The sequence below is a fragment of the Scyliorhinus torazame genome, chromosome 7, assembly GCF_047496885.1.
Source record: "Scyliorhinus torazame isolate Kashiwa2021f chromosome 7, sScyTor2.1, whole genome shotgun sequence".
Classification (NCBI taxonomy): Eukaryota; Metazoa; Chordata; class Chondrichthyes; order Carcharhiniformes; family Scyliorhinidae; genus Scyliorhinus; species Scyliorhinus torazame.
Window position 1 is genome coordinate 15,180,594 of NC_092713.1, and position 22,857 is coordinate 15,203,450.

General features: G+C 49.1%; 1 long non-coding RNA gene across 1 annotated transcript in view; it reads left to right on the forward strand.

Annotated features, from left to right (window-relative positions):
• Positions 1-20,582, forward strand: part of LOC140427255 (uncharacterized) — a 44,058-nt gene extending 23,476 nt beyond the window's left edge. Inside the window, exon 2 of the long non-coding RNA XR_011948410.1 lies at positions 19,006-20,582. This is a non-coding gene — a long non-coding RNA (uncharacterized lncRNA). The remainder of the gene's footprint in view (positions 1-19,005) is intronic.
• The last annotated feature ends 2,275 nt before the right edge of the window (positions 20,583-22,857 follow it).

Below are 22,857 nucleotides of genomic sequence, written 5' to 3' on the forward strand. Positions count from 1 at the left end.
TTCTGGGGGCGCAGGTTCAACTCCCACCACTGCAGATGGTGAAATTTGAATTCAATAAAAAAAAATCTGGAATTAAAAATGTCCAATGATGACCATGAAACCATTGTCGATTGGTTCACTAATGTCCTTTCGGGAAGGACATTTGCCGTCCTTACCTGGTCTGGCATATATGTGATGTGGAGAGGTGTTAGACTGGGATGGGCACAGTAAGAAGTCTTACAACACCAGGTTAAAGTCCATCAGGTTTGTTGGAAGCGCAGCTCCTTCATTTGGTGAGTCTATATGTGACTGTGGTGATACACCACTGTACTTCCCTAGCATTGTACATAGTTATATAATAGTTGTGTGTAACGTGGCCCTGTAATCCTGTGTATTGTACTGTGTATTGTACTGTTGCTCTGTAGAGGTTCGGTCACCTGTATGTAACCTGACCTGGCCACGGAGAGCTCCACCTTGGCCACTCCCCCGGGAGTTAGGTATAAGACCCAGCTTCTGAGACCTGACCCATTTTGTCTGGGGTCGTCTGTGTCGGGTAAGCTTCCTATGTGGTGTATTAAAGCCTTGGTTAAAGTCTCACATGTCTTTGTGGTTCTTGACGCTTAGTGCATCAGTGACCCACAGCAATGTGGTTGACTCTTAACTAACACAACCCCATGACAAAAAAAAATATTCAGGTATAAGTGATGCTGCAGCACCTGTATCCACCTCCATCTTAATAATAAGAACTCTTGCAACACCAGGTTGAAGTCCAACAGGTTTGTTTCAAATCACTAGCTTTAGGAGCACTGCTCCTTCCTCAGGTGAATGAAGAGGTATGTTCCAGAAACATATGTATCGACAAAGTCAAAGATGCAAGACAATGCTTAGAATGCGAGCATTTGCAGGTAATTAAGTCTTTACAGATCCAGAGATAGAGGTAACCCCAGGTTAAAGGGGTGTGAATTGTCTCAAGCCAGGACAGTTGGTAGGATTTCACAAGCCCAGGCCAGATGGTGGGGGATGAATGTAATGAGACATGAATCCCAGGTCCCGGTTGAGGCCGCACTCATGTGTGCGGAACTTGGCTATAAGTTTCTGCTCGGCGATTCTGCGTTGTCGCGCGTCCTGAAGGCCGCCTTGGAGAACGCTTACCCGGAGATCAGCGGCTGAATGCCTTTGACTGCTGAAGTGTTCCCCGACTGGAAGGGAACATTCCTGCCTGGTGATTGTCATGCAATGTCCATTCATACAAACCTGTTGGACTTTAACCTGGTTTTGTAAGACTTCTTACTGTGCTCACCCCAGTCCAACGCCGGCATCTCCACATCATCTTAATCATGTTTAATTTAATTTTGGATAGACCCAAAACCGTCTCTTTGTACTGCTAGAACGACGAGCTTACATTCCTTAATCTGACTCGGTGCGTCTTCAGTTGGATCACTTTACTGGTAAATGCACCCTGTAGACTTTGCAATATTTTTCTTGGTACACTTCTTTTGTGCTGATGAAGGTTGGTATGACCAACATGCCTTGGCATCATGACCAGTTTTACCACAATATTTGCATTTGTTCTCCTTGCTCCAACAACCTCCAGCTGGATGCCCCACTTGGTTGCAGTGTTGACATGGTAGGTCCTTGGTGGTCTCCATCTTCTGGACTTTAGTTCGAACTCCAATGTGGGAACCTTCCCTCGCAGCAAGTTTCACAGACATTGTGATTTCTATCGCAGATTTTAGGGATAATGCACCTGCAGGTCACAATTTCCTTTGGATGGGTTAATTTCTGATGGCAGGAAAAATGTCATCCAAAGTTTTTCCAAACTCGCAGTACTTTGCTCGCTTTCGCAGTGATGCAGTAAATTGTGAAATGTTTTCCCTTTCCCCCGATGCATGATGGTGAAAGTGAAATCTTTCAGCTCTTAATTGGGAGTCCTAGTCCAGGATTCTCTAAAGGTAAACTTGCAGGTTGAGTCTGTAATTAAGAAAGCAAATGCAATGTTGTCATTCATCTCAAGAGGCTTGGAATATAAAAGCAGGGATGTACTTCTGAAGCTTTATAAAGCATTAGTTAGGCCCCATTTAGAATACTGTGAGCAATTTTGGGCCCACACCTCAGGAAGGACATACTGGCACTGGAGCGGGTCCAGCGGAGATTCACACGGATGATCCCAGGAATGGTAGGCCTAACATAAGATGAACGTCTGAGGATCCTGGGATTATATTCATTGGAGTTTAGGAGGTTGAGGGGAGATCTAATAGAAACTTACAAGATAATGAATGGCTTAGATAGGGTGGAAGTAGGGAAGTTGTTTCCATTAACAGGGGAGACTAGGACCCGGGGGCACAGCCTTAGAATAAAAGGGAGTCACTTTAGAACAGAGATGAGGAGAAATGTCTTCAGCCAGAGAGTGGTGGGTCTGTGGAATTCATTGCCACAGAGGGCGGTGGAGGCCGGGACGTTGAGTGTCTTTAAGACAGAAGTTGATAAATTCTTGATGTCTCGAGGAATTAAGGGCTATGGAGAGAGAGCGGGTAAATGGAGTTGAAATCAGCCATGATTGAATGGTGGAGTGGACTCGATGGGCCGAATGGCCTAACTTCCGCTCCTATGTCTTATGGTCTTAATAGTGGATGGGGAGAGAAATGTTATTGCGAGACAGCCATTAACTCACCATATCACTTGTCTCCAGATTTAGCTGGGCGTACTAAATTCCATAGTGTGTAGGTGTGCTGGTGCCTGACTGGCTTTAAGGAACGATTGGAACCTTTACTCAAAAGAGTTCCATGTCTCCTCCTCCTCATCAAATGTATCCATGGCGCCTTTTCTTGGATTGCAGCTCCCTGATCTGTGCTGCCTCAGCCTTCAGGCTGCCTTTCCTGCTGTTTATTTTCTCTCTGTTTAAACCAGACACACTGGCAGCGCACAGACAGACTAGCTGATCTGTGCCCTGCTGTCGATTCCCGGGCAGTAGGTTGCAGAGTCAGCAGCCCCGTTGGTTCACGTTCCTGCGGCCCGTTTCAGTGCCTCGTGCGCAACCTCCACAGCTCTACCCACTACAGCGGTAGTGATCCTTCGTTTGAAGTAAGCCCCCAGTAATTCACAATCGTCCAATCGCTTCTTTAAAAAAATTTTTTTATTTGCACTAGCGGCTGCCGCGATCGACTGGATGATTCGCCGGCGCCCCACTACAAACTGTCAAACTCTACGGTGTCCAAATATTTACTTGAGAGTTATTTTTTCTTGCCAGAATGATGATTTTGCCTTGGACGTTGACGATATATCTCTGTGGTAGTCAGTGTTAGAGGTATTACGGTACTCTGTAATGCCGGAAGACCATTGGTGTAGAAGGTACTCTGTTCTCATTGGTTAAGCCTGTCTGCTGGCTCCGCCCAGCAAGTCGGGGTATAAGAGCCCATGTCGCCCCAGCAGCTGCCTTCTGTAACTGCGCTGCTGGGTGAAACATCTTATGTAATAAAGCCTTCAATTGTCTCCAATCTCGCTTCTGGAATTATTGATCCAGCATCACTTTATGACACTAGATTTTAAAGAATGGAGCTCCGAATCAAGCCAGAGTGTCTGCAACTCAGCCCCCAAGCGGCAAACTCAGCAGCAACCTTCAAGCACCGGCTGGCGGCTTCAACGGATACACACCCACGGAAGACCAGAAACTACAAATTCTGCACTCGAGGGTGAGTCCAGAGATCTACACCCTGATCGAGGATGCGGACGACTTTCGGCAAGCGACCACACAGAAGTTTTGATTCGGGACGCTTTTGTTGCAGATCCTCCCAAATCCGCCAGCGATTGCTGGAGAAAGAGACACTAGGCCTCAAGGAGGCACGGGCCCTTGCTAGCTCCCTGGATGTGGCCTCCCGAAACGCCCATGCTTACATCCCCGACCGCGCGGCAGCCCCCTGGGCAGCGTGGAACCCCCTCGCGGCCAACCCCGATGCATCTCCCATCCCCCCACAAGCTTGTGCTGCAAGACGGCCTGGCAACCCCGGGGTGCCCCGCTGCTATTTTTGCGGACAAGCCAAGCACCCCCAACAGCGCTGTCCGGCCCGCTCATCCTTCTGCAAAGGATACGGCAAAAAGGGCCACTTCGTGGCGGTATGCCAGGCCCGGGCGGTCGCTGCGATCCCAGGAGGCGAATACAGACCCCCCCACCACAACCCCATCCATGGGCCACATGTGGCCTCCGGGCACCGCCATCTTGTCTCTCGGACACCACGTGCGATGGATGGGCGCCGCTATCTTGTACACTCCCACCCATGTGCGACCAGTTGGCGCCTCCATCGTAGCTGGGCTCCCAGGGCCCCAATTCAGATGACCACACACCGCCCGAAGAAAACATCCAACTGCTGCCACGACTCGCCTCGGTGACCCTGGACCAGTCGCGGCCCCGAACACTCTCGACTGCAACGATGACGGTACTCATCAATGGGCATGAGACATCCTGTCTGATCGACTCTGGGAGCACGGAGAGCTTCATGCACCCCGACACGGTAAGGCGTTGTTCTCTCCCCATTCACCCCATTACTCAAAAAATCTCCTTGGCCTCTGGGTCTCATTCAGTAGAAATCAAGGGGTTTTGCGTAGCGAATCTCACGGTCCAGGCGAAGGAGTTTAAAAACTACCGGCTCTATGTCCTTCCCCACCTCTGCGCTGCCATATTCCTAGGGTTAGATTTTCAGTGCAACCTCCAAAGCCTAACTTTCAAATTCGGCGGCCCTATACCCCCCCTCACTGTTTGCGGCCTCACGACCCTCAAGGTCGATCCGCCTTCCCTGTTTGTGAACCTCACCCCGGATTGCAAACCCGTCGCCACCAGGAGCAGACGCTACAGTGTCCAGGACCCGACCTTTATCAGGTCGGAGGTCCAGCGATTACTGAGGGAAGGTGTCATTGAGGCTAGCAACAGCCCCTGGAGAGCTCAAGTAGTGGTTGGTAAAGACCGGGGAGAAGCATAGGATGGTCATAGAATATAGCCAGACCATCAACAGATATACGCAGCTTGACGCGTACCCTCTCCCCCGCATATCCAACCCGGTCAACAGTATCGCGCAATACAAGGTCTTTTCCACGGTGGATCTAAAGTCCGCCTACTACCAGCTCCCCATCCGCCCTAGTGACCGCAAATACACTGCTTTGGAAGCAGATGGGCGGCTCTACCACTTCCTAAGGGTTCCCTTCTGTGTCACTAATGGAGTCTCTGTCTTCCAGCGAGAGATGGACCGAATGGTTGACCGGTACGGTTGGCGGGCCACATTCCTGTACCTTGATAATGTCACCATCTGCGGCCACGACCAGCAGGACCACGACACCAACCTCCGGAAATTCCTCCAGACCGCAAAGATCCTTAACCTCACATACAACAAGGATAAATGCATGTTCAGCACCGACTGCCTAGCCATCCTCGGCTACGTAGTGCGAAATGGAGTTATAGACCTACACCCTGAACGCATGCGCCCCCTTATGGAGTTCCCCCTCTCTCACTGTTCCAAGGCCCTGAAACGCTGCCTAGGGTTTTTCTCTTATTACGCCCAGTGGGCCCCCAACTATGCGGACAAGGCCCCCCCGCTGATCCAATCCACAGTTTTTCCCCTGTTGACAGAGGCCCGCCAGGCCTTCAGCCGCATCAAAGCAGACTTTGCAAAGGCCACGCTGCATGCTATAGATGAGTCCCTCCCCTTCCAGGTTGAGAGCGACGCGTCCGACGTAGCTCTGGCGGCCACCCTCAACCAAGCGGACAGACCCGTGGCCTTCTTCTTTCATACCCTCCATGCTTCCGAAATCCGCCATTCCTCAGTTGAACAGGAGGCTCAGGACATAGTAGAAGCTGTGCGGCATTGGAGGCATTACCTGGCCGGCAGGAGATTCTCTGTCCTCACTGACTAACGGTCGGTTGCTTTCATGTTCGATAATGCACAGCAGGGCAAGATAAAAAACGACAAGATCTTATGGTGGAGGATCGAACTCTCCACCTACAACTATGAGATCTTGTATCGTCTCGGGAAGCTAAATGAGCCTCCTGAAGCCCTATCCTGCAGCACATGTGCCACCGCACAAGTGGACCGCCTCCGAGCCCTCCACGAGGACGTCTGCCACCCGGGAGTCACTCGATTCTTCCATTTCATCAAGACCCGCAATCTGCCCTATTCCATCGAGGAGGTCAGGACAGCCACCAGGAACTGCCAAATCTGCGCGGAGTGCAAGCCGCACTTTTACAGGCCAGAGAAAGCGCACCCTGATAAAGGCTTCCCGTCCCTTTGAACGCCTCAGTATGGACTTCAAAGGCTCCCTCCACTCCACAGACCGCAACACGTACTTCCTGGACGTGATTGACGAGTACTCCCGGTTCCTATTCACCATTCCCTGCCCCGACATGACCGCAGCCACTGTCATAAAAGCCCTCCACAGTATCTTTACGCTGTTCGGTTTCCCCGCATACATACACAGTGATAGGGGGTCCTCCTTTATGAGCGATGAACGGCGTCAATTCCTGCTCAGCAAGGGCATTGCCTTGAGCAGGACGACCAGTTACAACCCCTGGGGAAAAGGACAGGTAGAGAGGGAGAATGGAACGGTCCCGCTGGCAGGATGTCCGCCCAGATGCCCTCCACTCCATCCGGTCACTGCTGTGCACCACGACCAACCAAACACCTCACAAACATCTCCTTGTCTTCCCTAGGAAGTCCTCCTCTGGGACCTCGCTCCCGACCTGGCTGGCAGCTCCTGGACCCATCCTGCTCTGCAAACACGGCGGGAGCACAAATCGGACCCATTGGTCGAGAGGGCCCGTCTCCTCCACGCTAACCCTCAGTCGCCTACGTGGCATACCCCGACGGCCAACAGGATACGGTCTCCCTACGGGACCTGCCGCCCGCTGGATCCCCACACACACCCCCACCACCAGTACCACCCTCCCTCCCACTGGCGCACCCCACAGCCGCCCCCTTCCCAGGTGGATCGGTTCGCCCACTGGTCCCATCTAGGGGTGATGAAGCTGCCGAAGAAGCCAAAGCCACGCTCCCGGAGCCACAGACACCCGAGCAGCTGCCTGCATCATCACCAAAGCTACGACGATCGCAGAGGACGACCAGAGCTCCCGATCGACTAATTGCTTCATTCTGAAATGAAAATAAATTTTGTAAAAGTTGCGATGTAACGAGGCGAAACACTGTACGGAGGTATACCAAGTACCTTCATAACTTTAACATCTACCACTGTGTAATGCGAGGCCACCACCCCCGCCGGACTTTCTTTTAACAGGGGCTGAATGTGGTAGTCAGTATTAGAGGTATTACGGTATTCTGTAATGGGGGAAGACCATTGGTGTGGAAGGTACTCTGTTCTCATTGGTTAAGCCTGTCTGCTGGCTCCGCCCAGCAAGGCGGGGTATAAGAGCCCGTATCGCCCCAGCAGCTGAATTCTGTACCTGCGCTGCTGGGGGAAACATCAAGTGTAATAAAGCCTTCAATTGTCTCCAATCTCACTTCTGGAGTTATTGATCGAGCATCAGTCTTCTGACCTCATTCCCGACGGTGGAGGAGTCTGGATCTCCGTCAATCATTCTTTCTTCTGGCTCACAAAATCCTCGTCGAAAGTTGTTTTTGTCCAGTATTGTTTTTATGCCCCAGATCTCGTTGTCCGTTTCTCTTTTGTTCTGTTCTTTGTCATAGCCGCAAAGAGATAGAATCAGAGGTGGCTCACGTTGAGTTTGTGAGTATGTGCGAGGGGTTTATTTACAAACTGCTGCTCAAACAGGGTACACTGGTGAACTCCACAAAAGCCCGTGCAATGCTCCGATTATGTCATTGTGTAACATGTGACAATGCACCAGCCAATGGTGTTACTCTGATACAAAACACTATCAGCGGGATTCTCCGACCCCCCGCCGGGTCGGCGAATCCCCAAGGGGCAGCGTGAACCCTGCCCCGCCGCCAGCTACCATATTCTCCAGCGTCGGTTTTCGGTTGGGGGCGGGTTTCACGCCATGCCGGTCGGGGGCCGTTGGCAGCGGCCCCCCTGGCAATTCTCCAGACTCCGATGGGCTGAGCAGCCGTCCATTTTTGGCCAGTTCCACGTGGGTTAGACATGGCAGGTAAGTCGGCGGGGGCGGTCCTCGGGGGGGCGGGGGGGGGGGGGGATCTGACCCCGGGGGGGGCCCACGGTGGCCTGGCCCACCGATCTGGAGGGGGCCTGTTGGGCTCCACCATGGCCGGCGCGGAGAAGACAAACCCCTGCGCTTTCGCCAGAATACGCCGGCGGTTCTGCGCATGCGCGAGATCACGCCGGCCTTTCGGTGCATGCGCGAACTTGCGCAGTCCCTTCGCCGCCGGTTGGAGCGGCGCCAACCCCTTCAGCGTCCACCTGACCCCCGGAAATGCGGAGAATTCCACACTTTCGAGGGCTGTTGACACCGGCGAGGTTGGTGCTGGTTCTCCCCCCGCCGTGGGGACTTAGTCCTCGGAAAGGAGAATCCCGCCCTATGTTTACCAATACAAATATAAATACCTTAAAACTACATTTGTTTTCCTAACAGCAGGACAAAGCAGCCTATTTGATTGGCACTCCATCCACTAACATTCAAACTCCCAACCACCGATGCATATTAGCAGCGTATGTAACATTTACACGATGCACTTCAGGAACTCAGCAAGGTTCCTTCGACAGCACCTTTGCTGTATCTTATCCCACCATTAAGCTGGTTAAATTAAAGTTGGTGGGGGTGGGGGGGGTCGGGGACTGGAGGATGCCGGGCGTTTGACGTGCCTCTGTTCTTGTCTTTTTGGTCAGATAGCTTTCCAATGGGTAAAGGCAGAAGGGGCGTGACCAACCTGTTGGTTTGAGGAGTCACACAATCGGAAGTGGGGGAGTGGGAGCGGGGATGCCAATGTTGATGCCTCCCAAATGCCGCAGCTGTGCCCGTAACGGATGAGGGTCTGCAAAACAGTGCACCCGTGTGGTCTCAACCCTGTGCTGTGCTCAGTAAGCGGGTACTGGGGGCAGTTTGCAGGTGATGAGCCATGGTGACAGTGCAGGCAATGATGGGTAGCATGAGAGTGTAGACTGTGACTGGCACTGGTAGCTGCGTAGCTGCTGACGGGCACCTCTAAAAGTGCAGGCCAGAATGAATCAGTGACCCCCCCCAGATCGTATGCCTAGAAAGTCCTTAAAATAGCAATTTTATCGTGAAAAAAATTTGGTACTGCTCTGAGTTGGAATGTCTGGAAACTGTTCAGCCATTTAAAGTTTGCTGCGCAAAAACGTATGCATTTTAACGTGGTCACTCATGACTAACTCTGAATATATTTTTCCATTAGGTTTAAATGGGCTGAATCATTTTTGCGAGACAGAAGCTTCATGAGATTGCGTACAGATGCTGTCATAATAATAATGATATTTCTGACAGATTGAAAATGTAATTTAAAGCCTATCTTTGAAACAATTCCATGAAAAAAAAACACATAGTTACTACAGAAATTATAGCAAAATCAGAGCACTGTTGACAAGCTGGATACACTCAAATTGTTTCAGTGGAGTTTCGGCGTTGGCGGATTACACTGCTGGACAATGGAACACCTTCAACATTGCTCAAGCACGTTGCTATGGTATCAATGTGATCTCAATTCCGCTGCATGCCAGGATTGTTCACTCCATTAATTTTAAAAAACTTGTCGTTCTGTAATCTTTAAGAAAATGAATTTGCAGGATGTGGGCATCACTATTTGTTACCCATCCCATTTGAGAGTCAACCACATTGCTGTGGGTCTGCAGTCACATGTAGGCCAGACCAGGTAAGGACGGCAGATTTCCTTCCCTAATGGGACATTCGTGAACCAGATGGGTTTTTACAACAATGGCTTCACGGTCATCGTTTGACTTTTAATTCAAGATTTTTATCGAATTAAAATTTCACCATCTGCCTTGGTGGGATTTGAACCTTGGTCCCCAGATTTTGCCCGGGGTCTCTGGATTATTAGTCCACTGAACAAAACACCATACCACTGCCTTTCCTCTGGGTCTACAGCACTGCCTGTCTGGGGAAAGAATTAACAACCTGGAGAAAGGAAAAATGTAACTTCCCTTCCCCATATATTTCTCTGCCCCACTGTCTGCTGAAGCCCTCCGTCTGCTCAATCATTCCTTCCTCCTGCAGCCTTCAGTTTTTCAAAGCCTTCCTGCTTTTGAAAGAAAGAATCTGAGGAGCAATCATGCTGACATGGAGAATCAGAGGTAGAATGGGTTCAAACCATTTGCCAGAGGGGATAGTCGGAAGCAGTTGAGAAGGTGATGAAAATGGCAGACCGAGACCTAGGCTTCCTAAACAGAGAAATAGCGTCCAAATGCAAGGAGGCCATGACGACATCGGGTTTGGCTTCCAGTGGGGTATTGGATGGATGGATGGATGGATTTGTTTATTGTCACGTGTACCGAGGTACAGTGAAAAGTATTTTTCTGCGAGCAGCTCAACAGATCATTAAGTACATGAGAAGAAAAGGGAATAAAAGAAAATACATAATAGGGCAACACAAGGTATACAATGTAACTACATAAGCACTGGCATCGGATGAAGCATACAGGGTGTAGTGTTAATGAGGTCAGTCCATAAGAGGGTCATTTAGGAGTCTGGTGACAGTGGTGAAGAAGCTGTTTTTGAGTCTGTTCGTGCGTGTTCTCAGACTTTTGTATCTCCTGCCCGATGGAAGAAGTTGGAAGAGTGAGTAAACCGGGTGGGAGGGATCTTTGATTATCCTGCCCGCTTTCCCCAGGCAGCGGGAGGTGTCGATGGAGTCAATGGACGGGAGGCAGGTTCGTGTGATGGACTGGGCGGTGTTCACGACTCTCTGAAGTTTCTTGCGGTCCTGGGCCGAGCAGTTGCCATTCCAGGTGCGTCCAATTCTGGGGGTGCAACACAGTTGGAAGGACGTGAGGGTGCCGAAAAGATTGACAATGAAGGATGGCTTTGAGAAGCTGGTATCGTTCTCCTGAGGGAAGAATAGGTTGAGAGGAACGTTGAAAGAGGCGTTTCGAATCGTGAGAGGATTTTGTTGTTTTTATTCATTCATGGGATGTGGGCTGGGCCACATTATTGTGCATCCCTAAGTTCCCTTGAGGGGGTAGTTAAGAGTCAAACACATTGCTGTGGGCCTGGAGTCACATGTAGGCCAGACCGGGTAAGGACGGCAGATTTCCTTCCCTAAAAGACATCAATGAACCAGATGGAGTTTTACAACAATCAACAATGGTTTCATGGTCATCATTAGACTTTTAATTCCAGATGTTTATTGAATTCAGATTTCACCATCTGTAGTGGTAGGGTCTGAAGCTGGGTCCCCAGAGCATTACTCTGGGTCTCTGGTATACTAGTCCAGTGACAATACCACTATGCCACCTCCTCCTCATGTGCCACCACCTCCCCACATCTGGATCTGGGAGAGGAGGAACTATTCCCTTTGATGGCAACATTGAAATTGAGAGCACACAGCTGGATTGGCAAAATGATGAACATGTGGAGAAAGGGACACAAGGAAAATATTCCTGTAGATGTAGTATATCTGGACTTCTGGAAGGCATTTGATAAGGTGCCGCACAGAAGGTTAATTCACAAGGTGAGATCACATGGGATTAGGGGTAATTTATTCGCTTGGGTAGAAGACTGGCTGACGGACCGGAGACAGAGAGTCGGGATAAATGTGTCTTTTTCTGGATGGCAAGATGTAACTAGTGGGGGGGCGGGGGGGGGGGGGGGGGGGGGGGGGTGCCACAGGATTCTGTCCCTGGGCCCCAGCTATTTACAATCGATATAAACGACTTGAATACAGGGATAGAAGGTTCCATAGCTAAATTCGCAGATGACACAAAAATAAGTCAGACAGTAAGTTGTAATGAGGAAACAAGAACCTTACAAATGGATATAGATAGGTTAGGTGAGTGGGCCGAAATGTGGCGGATAGATGGTAATGTGAATACGTGTGATGACATGCACTTTGATCGAAAAAATGGGAAGGCAACTTATTATCTAAAGGGGGGAAACCTCCGGGTGCTCCGATACAGAGGGATCTGGATGGCCTCGTGCATGAGTTACAGATAACTAGTGTACAGGCACAGCAGGTAATAAGGAAAGCATATGGAAGTTGGCACTTATAGCAAAAGGAATTGAGTATAAAAGTAAGAAAGTGTTGTTCCAACTATACAAGGCATCGGTGAGACCGCACCTGGAGAATTGTGCACAGTTTTGGTCCCCTTATTTGAGGAAAGATGTAACGGCATTGGAGGCAGTTCAGAGGAGGTTCACTAGATTGATTCCAGAGATGAGGGGTTTGTCGTGTGAGGAGAGATTGAACAGTTTAGGCCTATCCTCTCTACAGTTTAGACCTATCCTCTCTACAGTTTAGAAGAATGAGGGGAGATCAAATTGAGGTATACAAGATGCTAAAAGGTCTGGATAAAGTAGACGTGGAGCTGATGCTGTCTCTTGTGGGGCATTTTAAAACAAGAGGTCACAATCTTAGAATAAGAGGTAGCAAATTTAAAACAGATTTGAGGAAAAATGACTTCTCCCAAAGGGTTATGAATCTGTAGAATTCGCTACCCCCAGAGTGCGGTGGGTGCTGGGACAATGAGTAAATTTAAGGAGGAGTTGGACAGATTTTTAATTGGTAGCGGGTTTGAAGGGTTATGGGGAATGGGCAGGACGGTGGAGTTGAAGCCAAGATGGGATTAGCCATGATCACATTGAAGGTTTTTAGCCTCAGGAAGCTAAATTGCCGACTCCTGCTCCTAGGTCGTGTGTTCTAGGGAGGAGATGCTCTGGCTGATTTTGCAATCCATTCTTTGGTCTGTAGTATTGTAGGTAACAGATGAGGAACATATCAGCCATAATTGAATGGTGTAGCAGACTCGATGGGCTGAATGGCCTAATTATGTTCCTATATCTTATGATGTTGCCAAACCCTTTCATCATCCACCTGTACGGTGGATGACATTGGACTTCTCTTCGTTAGGATTTGATTGGTTTATTGTCTCATGTACTGAGGTACAGTGAAAAGTATTTTTCTGCATATAGCTCAAACAGATCATTTAGTACAGGAAAAGAAAAGAAAATACGTAACAGGGCAACACAAGATACACAATGTTAATATCTAGACACCGGCATCAGGTGAAGCATACAGTGGTGTAGTATTAATCAGGTCAGTCCATAAGAGGATTGTTTGGGAGTCTGGTAACAGCGGGGAAGAAGCTTTTTTTGAATCTGTTAGTGCATGTTCTCAGGCTTGAGTGAGTAAGCCGGGTGCGAGGGGTCTTTGATTATGCTGCCCGCTTTCCCCAGGCAGTGGGAGGTGCAGATGGAGTCAATGAATGGGAGGCAGGTGATGCGACCATCAATTCACATGAGACGAAGAGTTGAAGTGAACAGTGGTTTTAATCAGCTAGAACTGTGCCTGCCTGTGACTGCTCTGCACTGAGTGCCGCCTCCAGGCTGCAGCTCTATATACCTCCCCCGAGGGGGCAGAGCAACTGGCGGAGCCCACAAGGGCATCAACATAATACAATACAATGTAATGCAATTACAATGGTGAATGGTAGCAGTAATACATTCACCACAGCAGGTTCATGTGATGGACTGGGCGGTGTTCACGACTCTCTGGAGCTTCTTGCAGCCTTGGGCCGTGCAGTTTCCACACCAGGCTGTGATGCAACCAGATAGGATGCTTTCTATGGTGCATCTGTATAAGTTGGTAAGAGTTAATGTGGACATGCCAAATTTCCTTAGTTTCCTGAGGAAGTATAGGCGCTGTTGTGCTTTCTTGGTGGTAGCATCGACATGGGTGGACCAGGACAGATTTTTGGTGATGTGCACCCCTAGGAAATTGAAGCTGTTAACCATCTCCACCTCGGCCCCGTTGATGCTGACAGGGGTGTGCACAGTACTTTGCTTCCTGAAGTCAATGACCAGCTCTTTAGTTTTGCTGGCATTGAGGGATAGATTATTGTCATTGCACCACTCCACTATGTTCTCTATCTCCCTCCTGTATTCTGACTCGTCGTTATTCGAGATTCAGCCCACTATGGTCGTGTCGTCAGCAAACTTGCAGATGGAGTTGGAACCCAATTTTGCCACGCAGTCGTGTGTGTACAGGGTGTATAATACGGGGTTAAGTACGCAGCCTTGCGGGACTCTGATATTGAGGACTCTTATGGAGGAGGTGTTGTTGTTTATTCTTACTGATTGTGGTCTGTGGGTCAGAAAGTCAAAATCGAGTTGCAGAGGGAGGAGCCAAGTCCTAGGTTTTGGTGCTTTGATATGAGCTTGGCTGGGATTATGGTGTTGAAGGTGGAGTGGTAGTCAATAAATTGAAGTCTGAAGTAGCAGTCCTTGTTGTTGAGATGCTCTCGGGATGAGTGTAGAGCCAGGGGGATGGCGTCTGCTGTGGACCGGTTGCGGTGGTATGTGAATTGCAGTGGATCAAGGCGTTCTGGGAGTATGGAGTTGATGCGTTTCATGACCAACCTCTCGAAGCACTTCACAATGATAGATGTCAAGACCACCGGACAGTAGTCCTTGAGACACATTGTCTGGTTCTTCTTTGGTACCGGTATGAAGATGGTCTTCTTGAAGCAGGTGGGGACCTTGGAGCGGAGTAGGGACATGTTAAAGATGTCCGCGAATACCTCTGCCACCTGGACCGCAAAGGCTCTGAGTGCACGACCAGGGATCCCGTCCGGACCCGTCGCCTTCCGAGGGTTCACTTTCAGGAAGGCCGATCTGACTTTGAAGCTGTGACGGTGGGTATGGGTGTGTTATGGGCTGTTGGGGCACTCAACAGCGGATTGGTGGTTTCCTACTCGAACCAAGCATATAATGCAATGAATTCATCGGGGAGGGGTGCGCTGCTGCTGGAGATACTGCTCAGCTTTGCTTTGTAGCCCGTTATGTTGTTTAGGCCTTGCCACAACCGCATAGACTCTATAAGGCTAGTCTGTGACTCTAGCTTTGTCTGATATTCTCTCTTGGCATCTCGGATGGCTTTGCGGAGGTCGTACCTGGATTTCTTGTATAGGTCAGGGTCGCCTGACTTGAACGCCCCAGACCTGTCCTTCAGTAGGGAGTCAATCTTGCAATTGAGCCATGGTTCCCGGTTGGGGAACGTACGTACTGCTTTCTTTGGCACGCAGTCGTTCACACATTTGCTGATGAGGTCTGTGACAGTGGTGGCATACTCATTTAAGTTGGTCGCTGAGTTCTTAAATATAGACTGTAGCCATGTAAAATGGCTGCGTTCCGATTAATCTGGCCAAAACCCAGTTTAAAACGGCTAACCCGAAAGACTGCTGGGAAAAGCAGCCAAGAAGACACAAGCAGGCAGCTGCAGACAGTTTTGCATATTCGGCTCTGGGAAGGTAGCCCAGATCGATACTCAGGGCTATCAACAGCCCATCAACCCAGGTATTCGCAGTTGCATTCAGGACTGTTTGCAGCCAATCTATTCAGACATCCACAGTTAAATCGGCTATCCCCGGGAACAAATGCAACATATTAGCAATTGAATACCGGGCCAGACCTGTCGGCGCCTGCAGTGGCCGAAACAAAGACAGGTGAGCGACCACCCCCCGATCGAGGAATCGCCTCACCATTGGACACATCGACCCCAGAGATTGGGGACAGAATCCAATCACTTGGGACTCAGGGTCAAGGGCCGCCCCGGGAGGCGGGCCCTATAAAAGTGAGGGTCCAAGTTCAGATCTCTCTCTCTCTCCTCTTCGCCTGCTCGAGACCTTCGCAAGAACAGCAACCGGCAACAGTAAGTTTGAATCCAGCGATCGCTATCCGGTAGAGACACCTAGCCACCGACCTGTAGCAGCCTTTTGAATCCCGCGGGCCAGATCTGATTGGACAAGCTATTTGTTTCCCTGACCTGATGGGCTCTTCCTAAGTTAAGTATTGGCCAGTAGTGATAGGTTTATTATATAGAAAGTAGTATTAGGGTATTAATATTGCTTGTTGTATATAATAAATGACCGTTGTTTTAATCCTTACTAAGCGGTGTGCTGTATTATTAATCATAACCTGAACTTGAACCATGTGGCGGTATCATAAAGATACCTGCCGACTCATGAGCAAAGGTGACGTAATCAGAGCAAATAGACGAAGGCTAAAAAGAGCAACATAATTGGCGACTCCGCCGGGACCCGACTTAGAAGTGGAAAACCACTCCGGGAGAACCCCAACATTTTGAATTAGAATCCAATCGGAAACAAAACAACAACAAAAAAACCCACAAGTGTTCAAGCGGTTCTGGTTAATAATTCACAATTCGGAAGTGTGTATATGCATGCGTAACTAACAGGGTTATAAGGCAAAACTGATAGATTTTTTGTTGCGTCAAAACTATCGGCAGTTGGTATTTCGGAAATTAGCGCAAGCCGTACCCGCATCTACCACACCACCTTAGCCCCCTGTTCCAAATTTGAACGTAACGAACAGATAAGAGAGAGCCATGCAGGCAATGCAAGCGATGCAGTGCCTCATGAACCCCGAAGATTTTGCTGTTGCACCAGTCAGCAGCGTAGGAGCGGGACAGTGTCCCGTTTGGGAAGTGGAAATCCGCAAAATTCTGCAGGGCAAAGGATGGCCCGTGTGGAAGGATTTCTGCAATAACGACGACTCAGGTCCTGGAAGTATAGGGCATACTTGGTGGGAGAACCTGAGTGAGATTCACAGAAAGAGTTTAGCAAAAGCGTGCAAGCCGATGGCAATTGTGTCCTGTCTGGCACAATTGCGAGGCACAGAGGAGGTCGTCAGGACGCTCCGCAAGGAAATAGAAGGCATACATCGGATGAGTAAAATCGATGTATGCGAAATTGAGAAAGAGAACCTGGAGTTAAAAGAGAGATTATCAGCAAAGGACGAAGAGGTGGCTGACGCCAAACGGGGTCACCAATCTTGTCTGGTGCACTTGAGTAGTTTCCATTCACAATATGAAAAGGCTTATCAGGACCTGCAGCGTGCAGTCCTGGTAAAGAAAGAAACAGAAAACCAGTTAGAGAAGCTCCAGAAACAATGTAGTGATCTCAAGGCAGCCTTGAGAGCGCTCCACGCCACAGCAACGGAACAAAGGCAGAGTACTTTAGACCATGCTAAGTGCCGAAAGCAGGTTGCAGACTTGAAAGCACTGCTTTCTGTCCAAAAGGGATTTCAAGAAACCTTTGGGAAAAGTTTAGAACAGGAAGACGGCCCTGATTGGGAAGAATTGTAAGAGACAGCGTAGAGATATGTTCAGGGAGCATGTGCGCAGGGAAAACCCCAAAGGAGGAAAGCACCCCCACCCCCCACACAACAGATAATACAGGCTCCCATGAACCCTGTAACCACCCACCGCACCGCCACAGCAGACGAGGCGGAGGTCTTATATTCCACCCCCCTCACAGTGACCCAATTACGGGACGCGTGTGCCAAAATCACACCGTTCCTCCCCGCTTCAGACCCACACCATTTCTTTGCCACCGTCAAACACCAGGCGACCATGTACGGCCTGGAAGAGAAAGAGCAGGTAAAGCTCACGGTCCTCAGCTTAGACCCATCGGTCGCAGCAGCCCTTCCCGACCCACAGACTGTAGGAGGAGGCACCCTTGCAGAAATGCACACCGCGATCCTGGATTCGATCGGGTACAACCGGCGCGACCCCGTAGACGGTCTGAATAAATGCAGACAGAAAAGTATGAACACCCCACAGCGTTCGCAGGACGCTTGTGGATTCATTTTGAAGCCGTTTTCGGCAACGTAGATCGTGCCCATTTGTCCCCAGACAATATGGCCAAGTGGACCCGCACCCTTATCTCCCATGCCACGGAAGCAGGACAGAATGCCTGTAGCAATTATGACCCCTCGGAGGAGGCTCATAATGAGAAGTGGGTGGTCAAAAGATTGTCCCGCATTTGGGAACAAGCGGCTCAAGGCAAATCAGCAACTAGAACCCCCGAGGAAAACCAAGCCGCCGCAGACGTGCAGGCAGTAAGAACCACTCGCCACAACCCTGCCTGGGTAAACGAGGGAAAGAACAGCCCCCCAGCCAAACCGCAAGAGTGCTACAATTGCGGACAATTGGGACATTTTGCTAGAGAATGCAATGGCCCTAAAAAACCACAGAGTGCCCAACAGACCGGCGCTGTCGATAAGAAAAAGGCAGAGCCCGTAGCGACCGAGAACTGAGGTGTCCACAGGATGATTTAAAGGAGACACTTGGTGAAAAGTGTTGTCCTTCCTGATGGAACCTGCAGAATGTTTTATGTTGTCTGTCTGTTTGTTAAATGTTGTTCGTCCTACAGGAGAATGTTCTCACCGCCCCACACCCATTCACCTGAACTTTTTAGCTCTTTTTCAATTGGACAAGCCAGACGCTTGTTCAGCGGTACCAACTTGTCCACAGATACCTGGTCACCAGACCAGACGCCCATTCAGAGGAACTAGCTTTTCAGCTGATACGTGGTCACCAGACCAGGCGCCCGATCGTAGCTACTCTTCTGATTTGATGGTAGAATCAGAACAGTAACCCCACCATGATGACTACATTTTTGTCCGTTCTTTGGTCGCTCAGGCAGTGGAGAAACGGTGTGAGACCCGCCCTGCCTGGGGACCCCCCCGTTGGTCAAAGACGCTCGGGTAGGGAAGATACGGTATTGGTAGCCGTCCTACCCGGGGACTCCATCCAAGCCTTACCCGTCGCGGCCCACACGCACCTCATTCGTCCTTTTCTTTCAAAAACAGTTTTATTTTATTTAGGCAACCTTTGGGTTGCTGCCACATGCTATTTACATCTGGAACATTTGGATGATAAAGCTAGCACTGGTCCACCATTGGGAGGTGTGCCGTGTCCAAACATTTGTTTTGAAAAAGAAAATGGGGGGAGAGTCACATGCTGTGACCAATTATAAGGGTTTAATTGGCCCCAAGAAGGACAGACACACTAACACACCAGATATTAAACCGAAGTATTTACACACACTACGCTTGTCTTACAGAACTCCAGAAGCTCCAAGTCCGGAGAAAACCAGCGAAAACAGGAAAAGGAAAGAAAGAAGACAGCCATGAGGACTCCTTTCATCGTGCTCAACACTCTTTTGACGAACTTTTGGTTGCGCGGGAACGCGGACCCCATTACTCCAAACCCCCCCTGCCGTTAACACTTCACGGCCCAGTAGTACCGAGGGCCCAGTCACCAACCACGCTGCATTATGCTGGTGAGCCAAGTTCATAACTTGGTACTCCCTATCGTACATCATTGAGGCACTGTTGGCATTGGCTATACTCAGTTGTGCAGTACAGACCATGTGCCTCCGCAAGTGGAAAAGGAGAGTGTACCGCGCTCGAACCCCTGTCTAACGGATCTGATCCCCGATATTCGGCTATGACCAGACCCCAGACCCCCGCGACATATGAATAATAAAACATGCACTGGTGGTTTTTCCTGTAAATAAAAAGAGAATGTATGGAAATGTATGATCCTGAGCTTGACTGCAAAGCCAGGAAAGAATATATTAAATGTTGTAATTGTTATTGTATGTTTAGAGAGATAAGATTATATAATACTTGAAGAATTGTTTAGGTAAAATTAGAGGTTCACAGTTTATTTTTTTCCAGACACATGCCCCTGCCTGACATTGCACCCTCAAGAATTGTTTAGGTAAATTTTTATGCATAGCTAGGGTCAGAGTAGTGGCCATGTGGGAGGTGCCCCCCAGTCGGGAAACGAAGAGGACAAAATTTATGTGATCCTTCACGCTTCGCGTTAGGATCACAAGGCGGGAATGTAGCCATGTAAAATGGCTGCGTTCCGATTAATCTGGCCAAAACCCAGTTTAAAACGGCTAACCCGAAAGACTGCTGGGAAAAGCAGCCAAGAAGACACAAGCAGGCAGCTGCAGACAGTTTTGCATATTCGGCTCTGGGAAGGTAGCCCAGATCGATACTCAGGGCTATCAACAGCCCATCAACCCAGGTATTCGCAGTTGCATTCAGGACTGTTTGCAGCCAATCTATTCAGACATCCACAGTTACATCGGCTATCCCCGGGAACAATTGCAACATATTAGCAATTGAATACCGGGCCAGACCTGTCGGCGCCTGCAGTGGCCGAAACAAAGACAGGTGAGCGACCACCCCCCGATCGAGGAATCGCCTCACCATTGGACACATCGACCCCAGAGATTGGGGACAGAATCCAATCACTTGGGACTCAGGGTCAAGGGCCGCCCCGGGAGGCGGGAAGCCCCTGGGCCCTATAAAAGTGAGGGTCCAAGTTCAGATCTCTCTCTCTCTCCTCTTCGCCTGCTCGAGACCTTCGCAAGAACAGCAACCGGCAACAGTAAGTTTGAATCCAGCGATCGCTATCCGGTAGAGACACCTAGCCACCGACCTGTAGCAGCCTTTTGAATCCCGCGGGCCAGATCTGATTGGACAAGCCATTTGTTTCCCTTACCTGGTGGGCTCTTCCTAAGTTAAGTATTGGCCAGTAGTGATAGGTTTATTATATAGAAAGTAGTATTAGGGTATTAATATTGCTTGTTGTTTATAATAAATGACCGTTGTTTTAATCCTTACTACGCGGTGTGCTGTATTATTAATCATAACCTGAACTTGAACCACGTGGCGGTATCATAAAGATACCTGGCGACTCATGAGCAAAGGTGATGTAATCAGAGCAAATAGACGAAGGCTAAAAAGAGCAACAGGACCAATCCTTCAGATTTCTAATTAATGTTCAGCTCTGTGCTAGAATGTATTACCTGCTATTGTCTATTGTTGCAATAATTTGAATAGACATTAAAAATTATTCTAGCACCTCCCCCCCTCCAATTTTACAGCACCTGATATCTCCTGTCACTTCACTCAACCATCTCTAGGACTGATCCTGGGCAAGAATTGTCGTTGGATTGTCCCCATCATGAGGCAAACTGCAGCCCAACCAATTCTGTCCTCCCCTGTCAACCATACTTTCCTGCAAGGGGGTCAATGGATATCAATTAGGAGTGAGACTGATTTTCTACTTGTTCGCACAAAGGTGCTGATATCAACTGAAGCATCCCTACTGAGACAAACTAACTCATGTGGACTTAGAATTGACCCGTTCCCCCATCACCACAGTGCATACTAAACTACATTGGCCCCAGGTCCATGTCCCACTCCAGGTCTTGATGCCCAAGGAAGGAGCATTCATGGCACTGCCAGACAGGTTGAGTATCAACTTGTAAATCTTTCCAATATATGCCAACGGCAAGTGGTAAGAGCGGGAGGAATCCTGGTCAGCAGTGTTCTGGAACAAAATTGGAGCCTCTACCATAACTGTTCACAGCTCCAGAATACAACGATGTGGAGATGCCGGTCTTGGACTGGGGTGAGCACAGTAACAACACCAGGTTAAAGTCCAACAGGTTTGTTTCGGAATACAACAGAATACAACATGCACATTGCCATAGCAACACGGATGCCTTGGGGGTCGGTTGACTCAGTTGTCTGGAAGGCTGGTCTGGATCATACTAATGTTAAGAGCACTGGATTTGATCCCTGTCCAGGAAAGGATGGATTTGGGACCGTCCTCTTTTCTCTTTCCATGATACTGTGAGTTGGAGCTGCCTTGGGGTAGAGATCTAAAGTGGATGAATGCATCTGGGTGTCAAACATTGTCTGGTTAATAACTGTGTTGAGAGCAGTATATAAAGCTAAGTTGTTGGTGGTGCCAATGTCTCTGGCTCAGCTGCAAGCTGTGTTCATCAACTAAGCCCTCTGAGGTCAGCGTTCAAATTTAGCAAATTGAAAATATAATTTGTTGCTTGGCAACTTATTTTTAACTTAGATTCTCTTTAGTGCCTGCTTAGCATCCCAATCTCACACAAGCCTTTGCTGCAGTTCCCTTGAATTGCCTTTGCTTGATGTCAGAAACAGTCATCCGATGGCAACACTTCAATGCGTCCCCATTGCAAATTGGTAACTTGATATGAGGTTCAAATGCCACCAATGCTAATTTTGGAAGGCCTTCAGACAAAGTGGTCAACAATTGGAAGGACATCTAGATAGACGAAGTAAGGATTTCTTTGATAAATCTTTGAACATTGTAGGGGTTTTTTTTCTGGTTGGAGAGGTAGAGGGAATGCTGCTACTTGATACATATCCATTTTGTGGAAACTCTGTTTTTATTTTCTGTACAGTAAAATGAGCCCCAGTATGTACTCCTTTTAAGAGGGTGGAAAATAAAGAGCACATCCACATTAAGGGCCTTTGCACATTCTTACAGTGCTGAAGGAGGGAATTCAGCCCATCAAGTCTTCACCGACCCTCTGAAAGAGCACCCCACTTATGTCCACTCCCCTGTCCTACCCCCGTAACCCCACCTAACCTTTGGACACTGAGGGGCAATTTTTACCATGGCCAATTCACCTAACCTGCACATCTTTGGACCTTTGGGCATAGTGGGAGCACCACCTCTGACCTCAACTGTCATTTGCTACAAACGGCCCATATTTCTCACGAATGGTGATCAGTTGGTAGCAGGGGGCAGCCCAAAGTACTTTGCAGCCAATGAAGTACTTTTGTGATGTAGAATAGACACAATGAATTTGGACACAGCAAGCTGCCAAAACCAGCAATGTGATAACAGCCAGATAATTTGCGATGTTGATTGAGGAGTAGATGTTGTTCAGGACACAGCCCCATTGTTCTTCTTCAGAATAACACCCTGTTTTCTCTGATACCTCAACTGAAAAGCAACACATCCAACAGTGCAGTGCTCCATCAGAACTGTCCTGGAGTGCCCACCTTGTGACTTAGAGGCAAGAGAGACACAGGCCAACTGTGCCGTAGCTGTCATGTTGTGCATT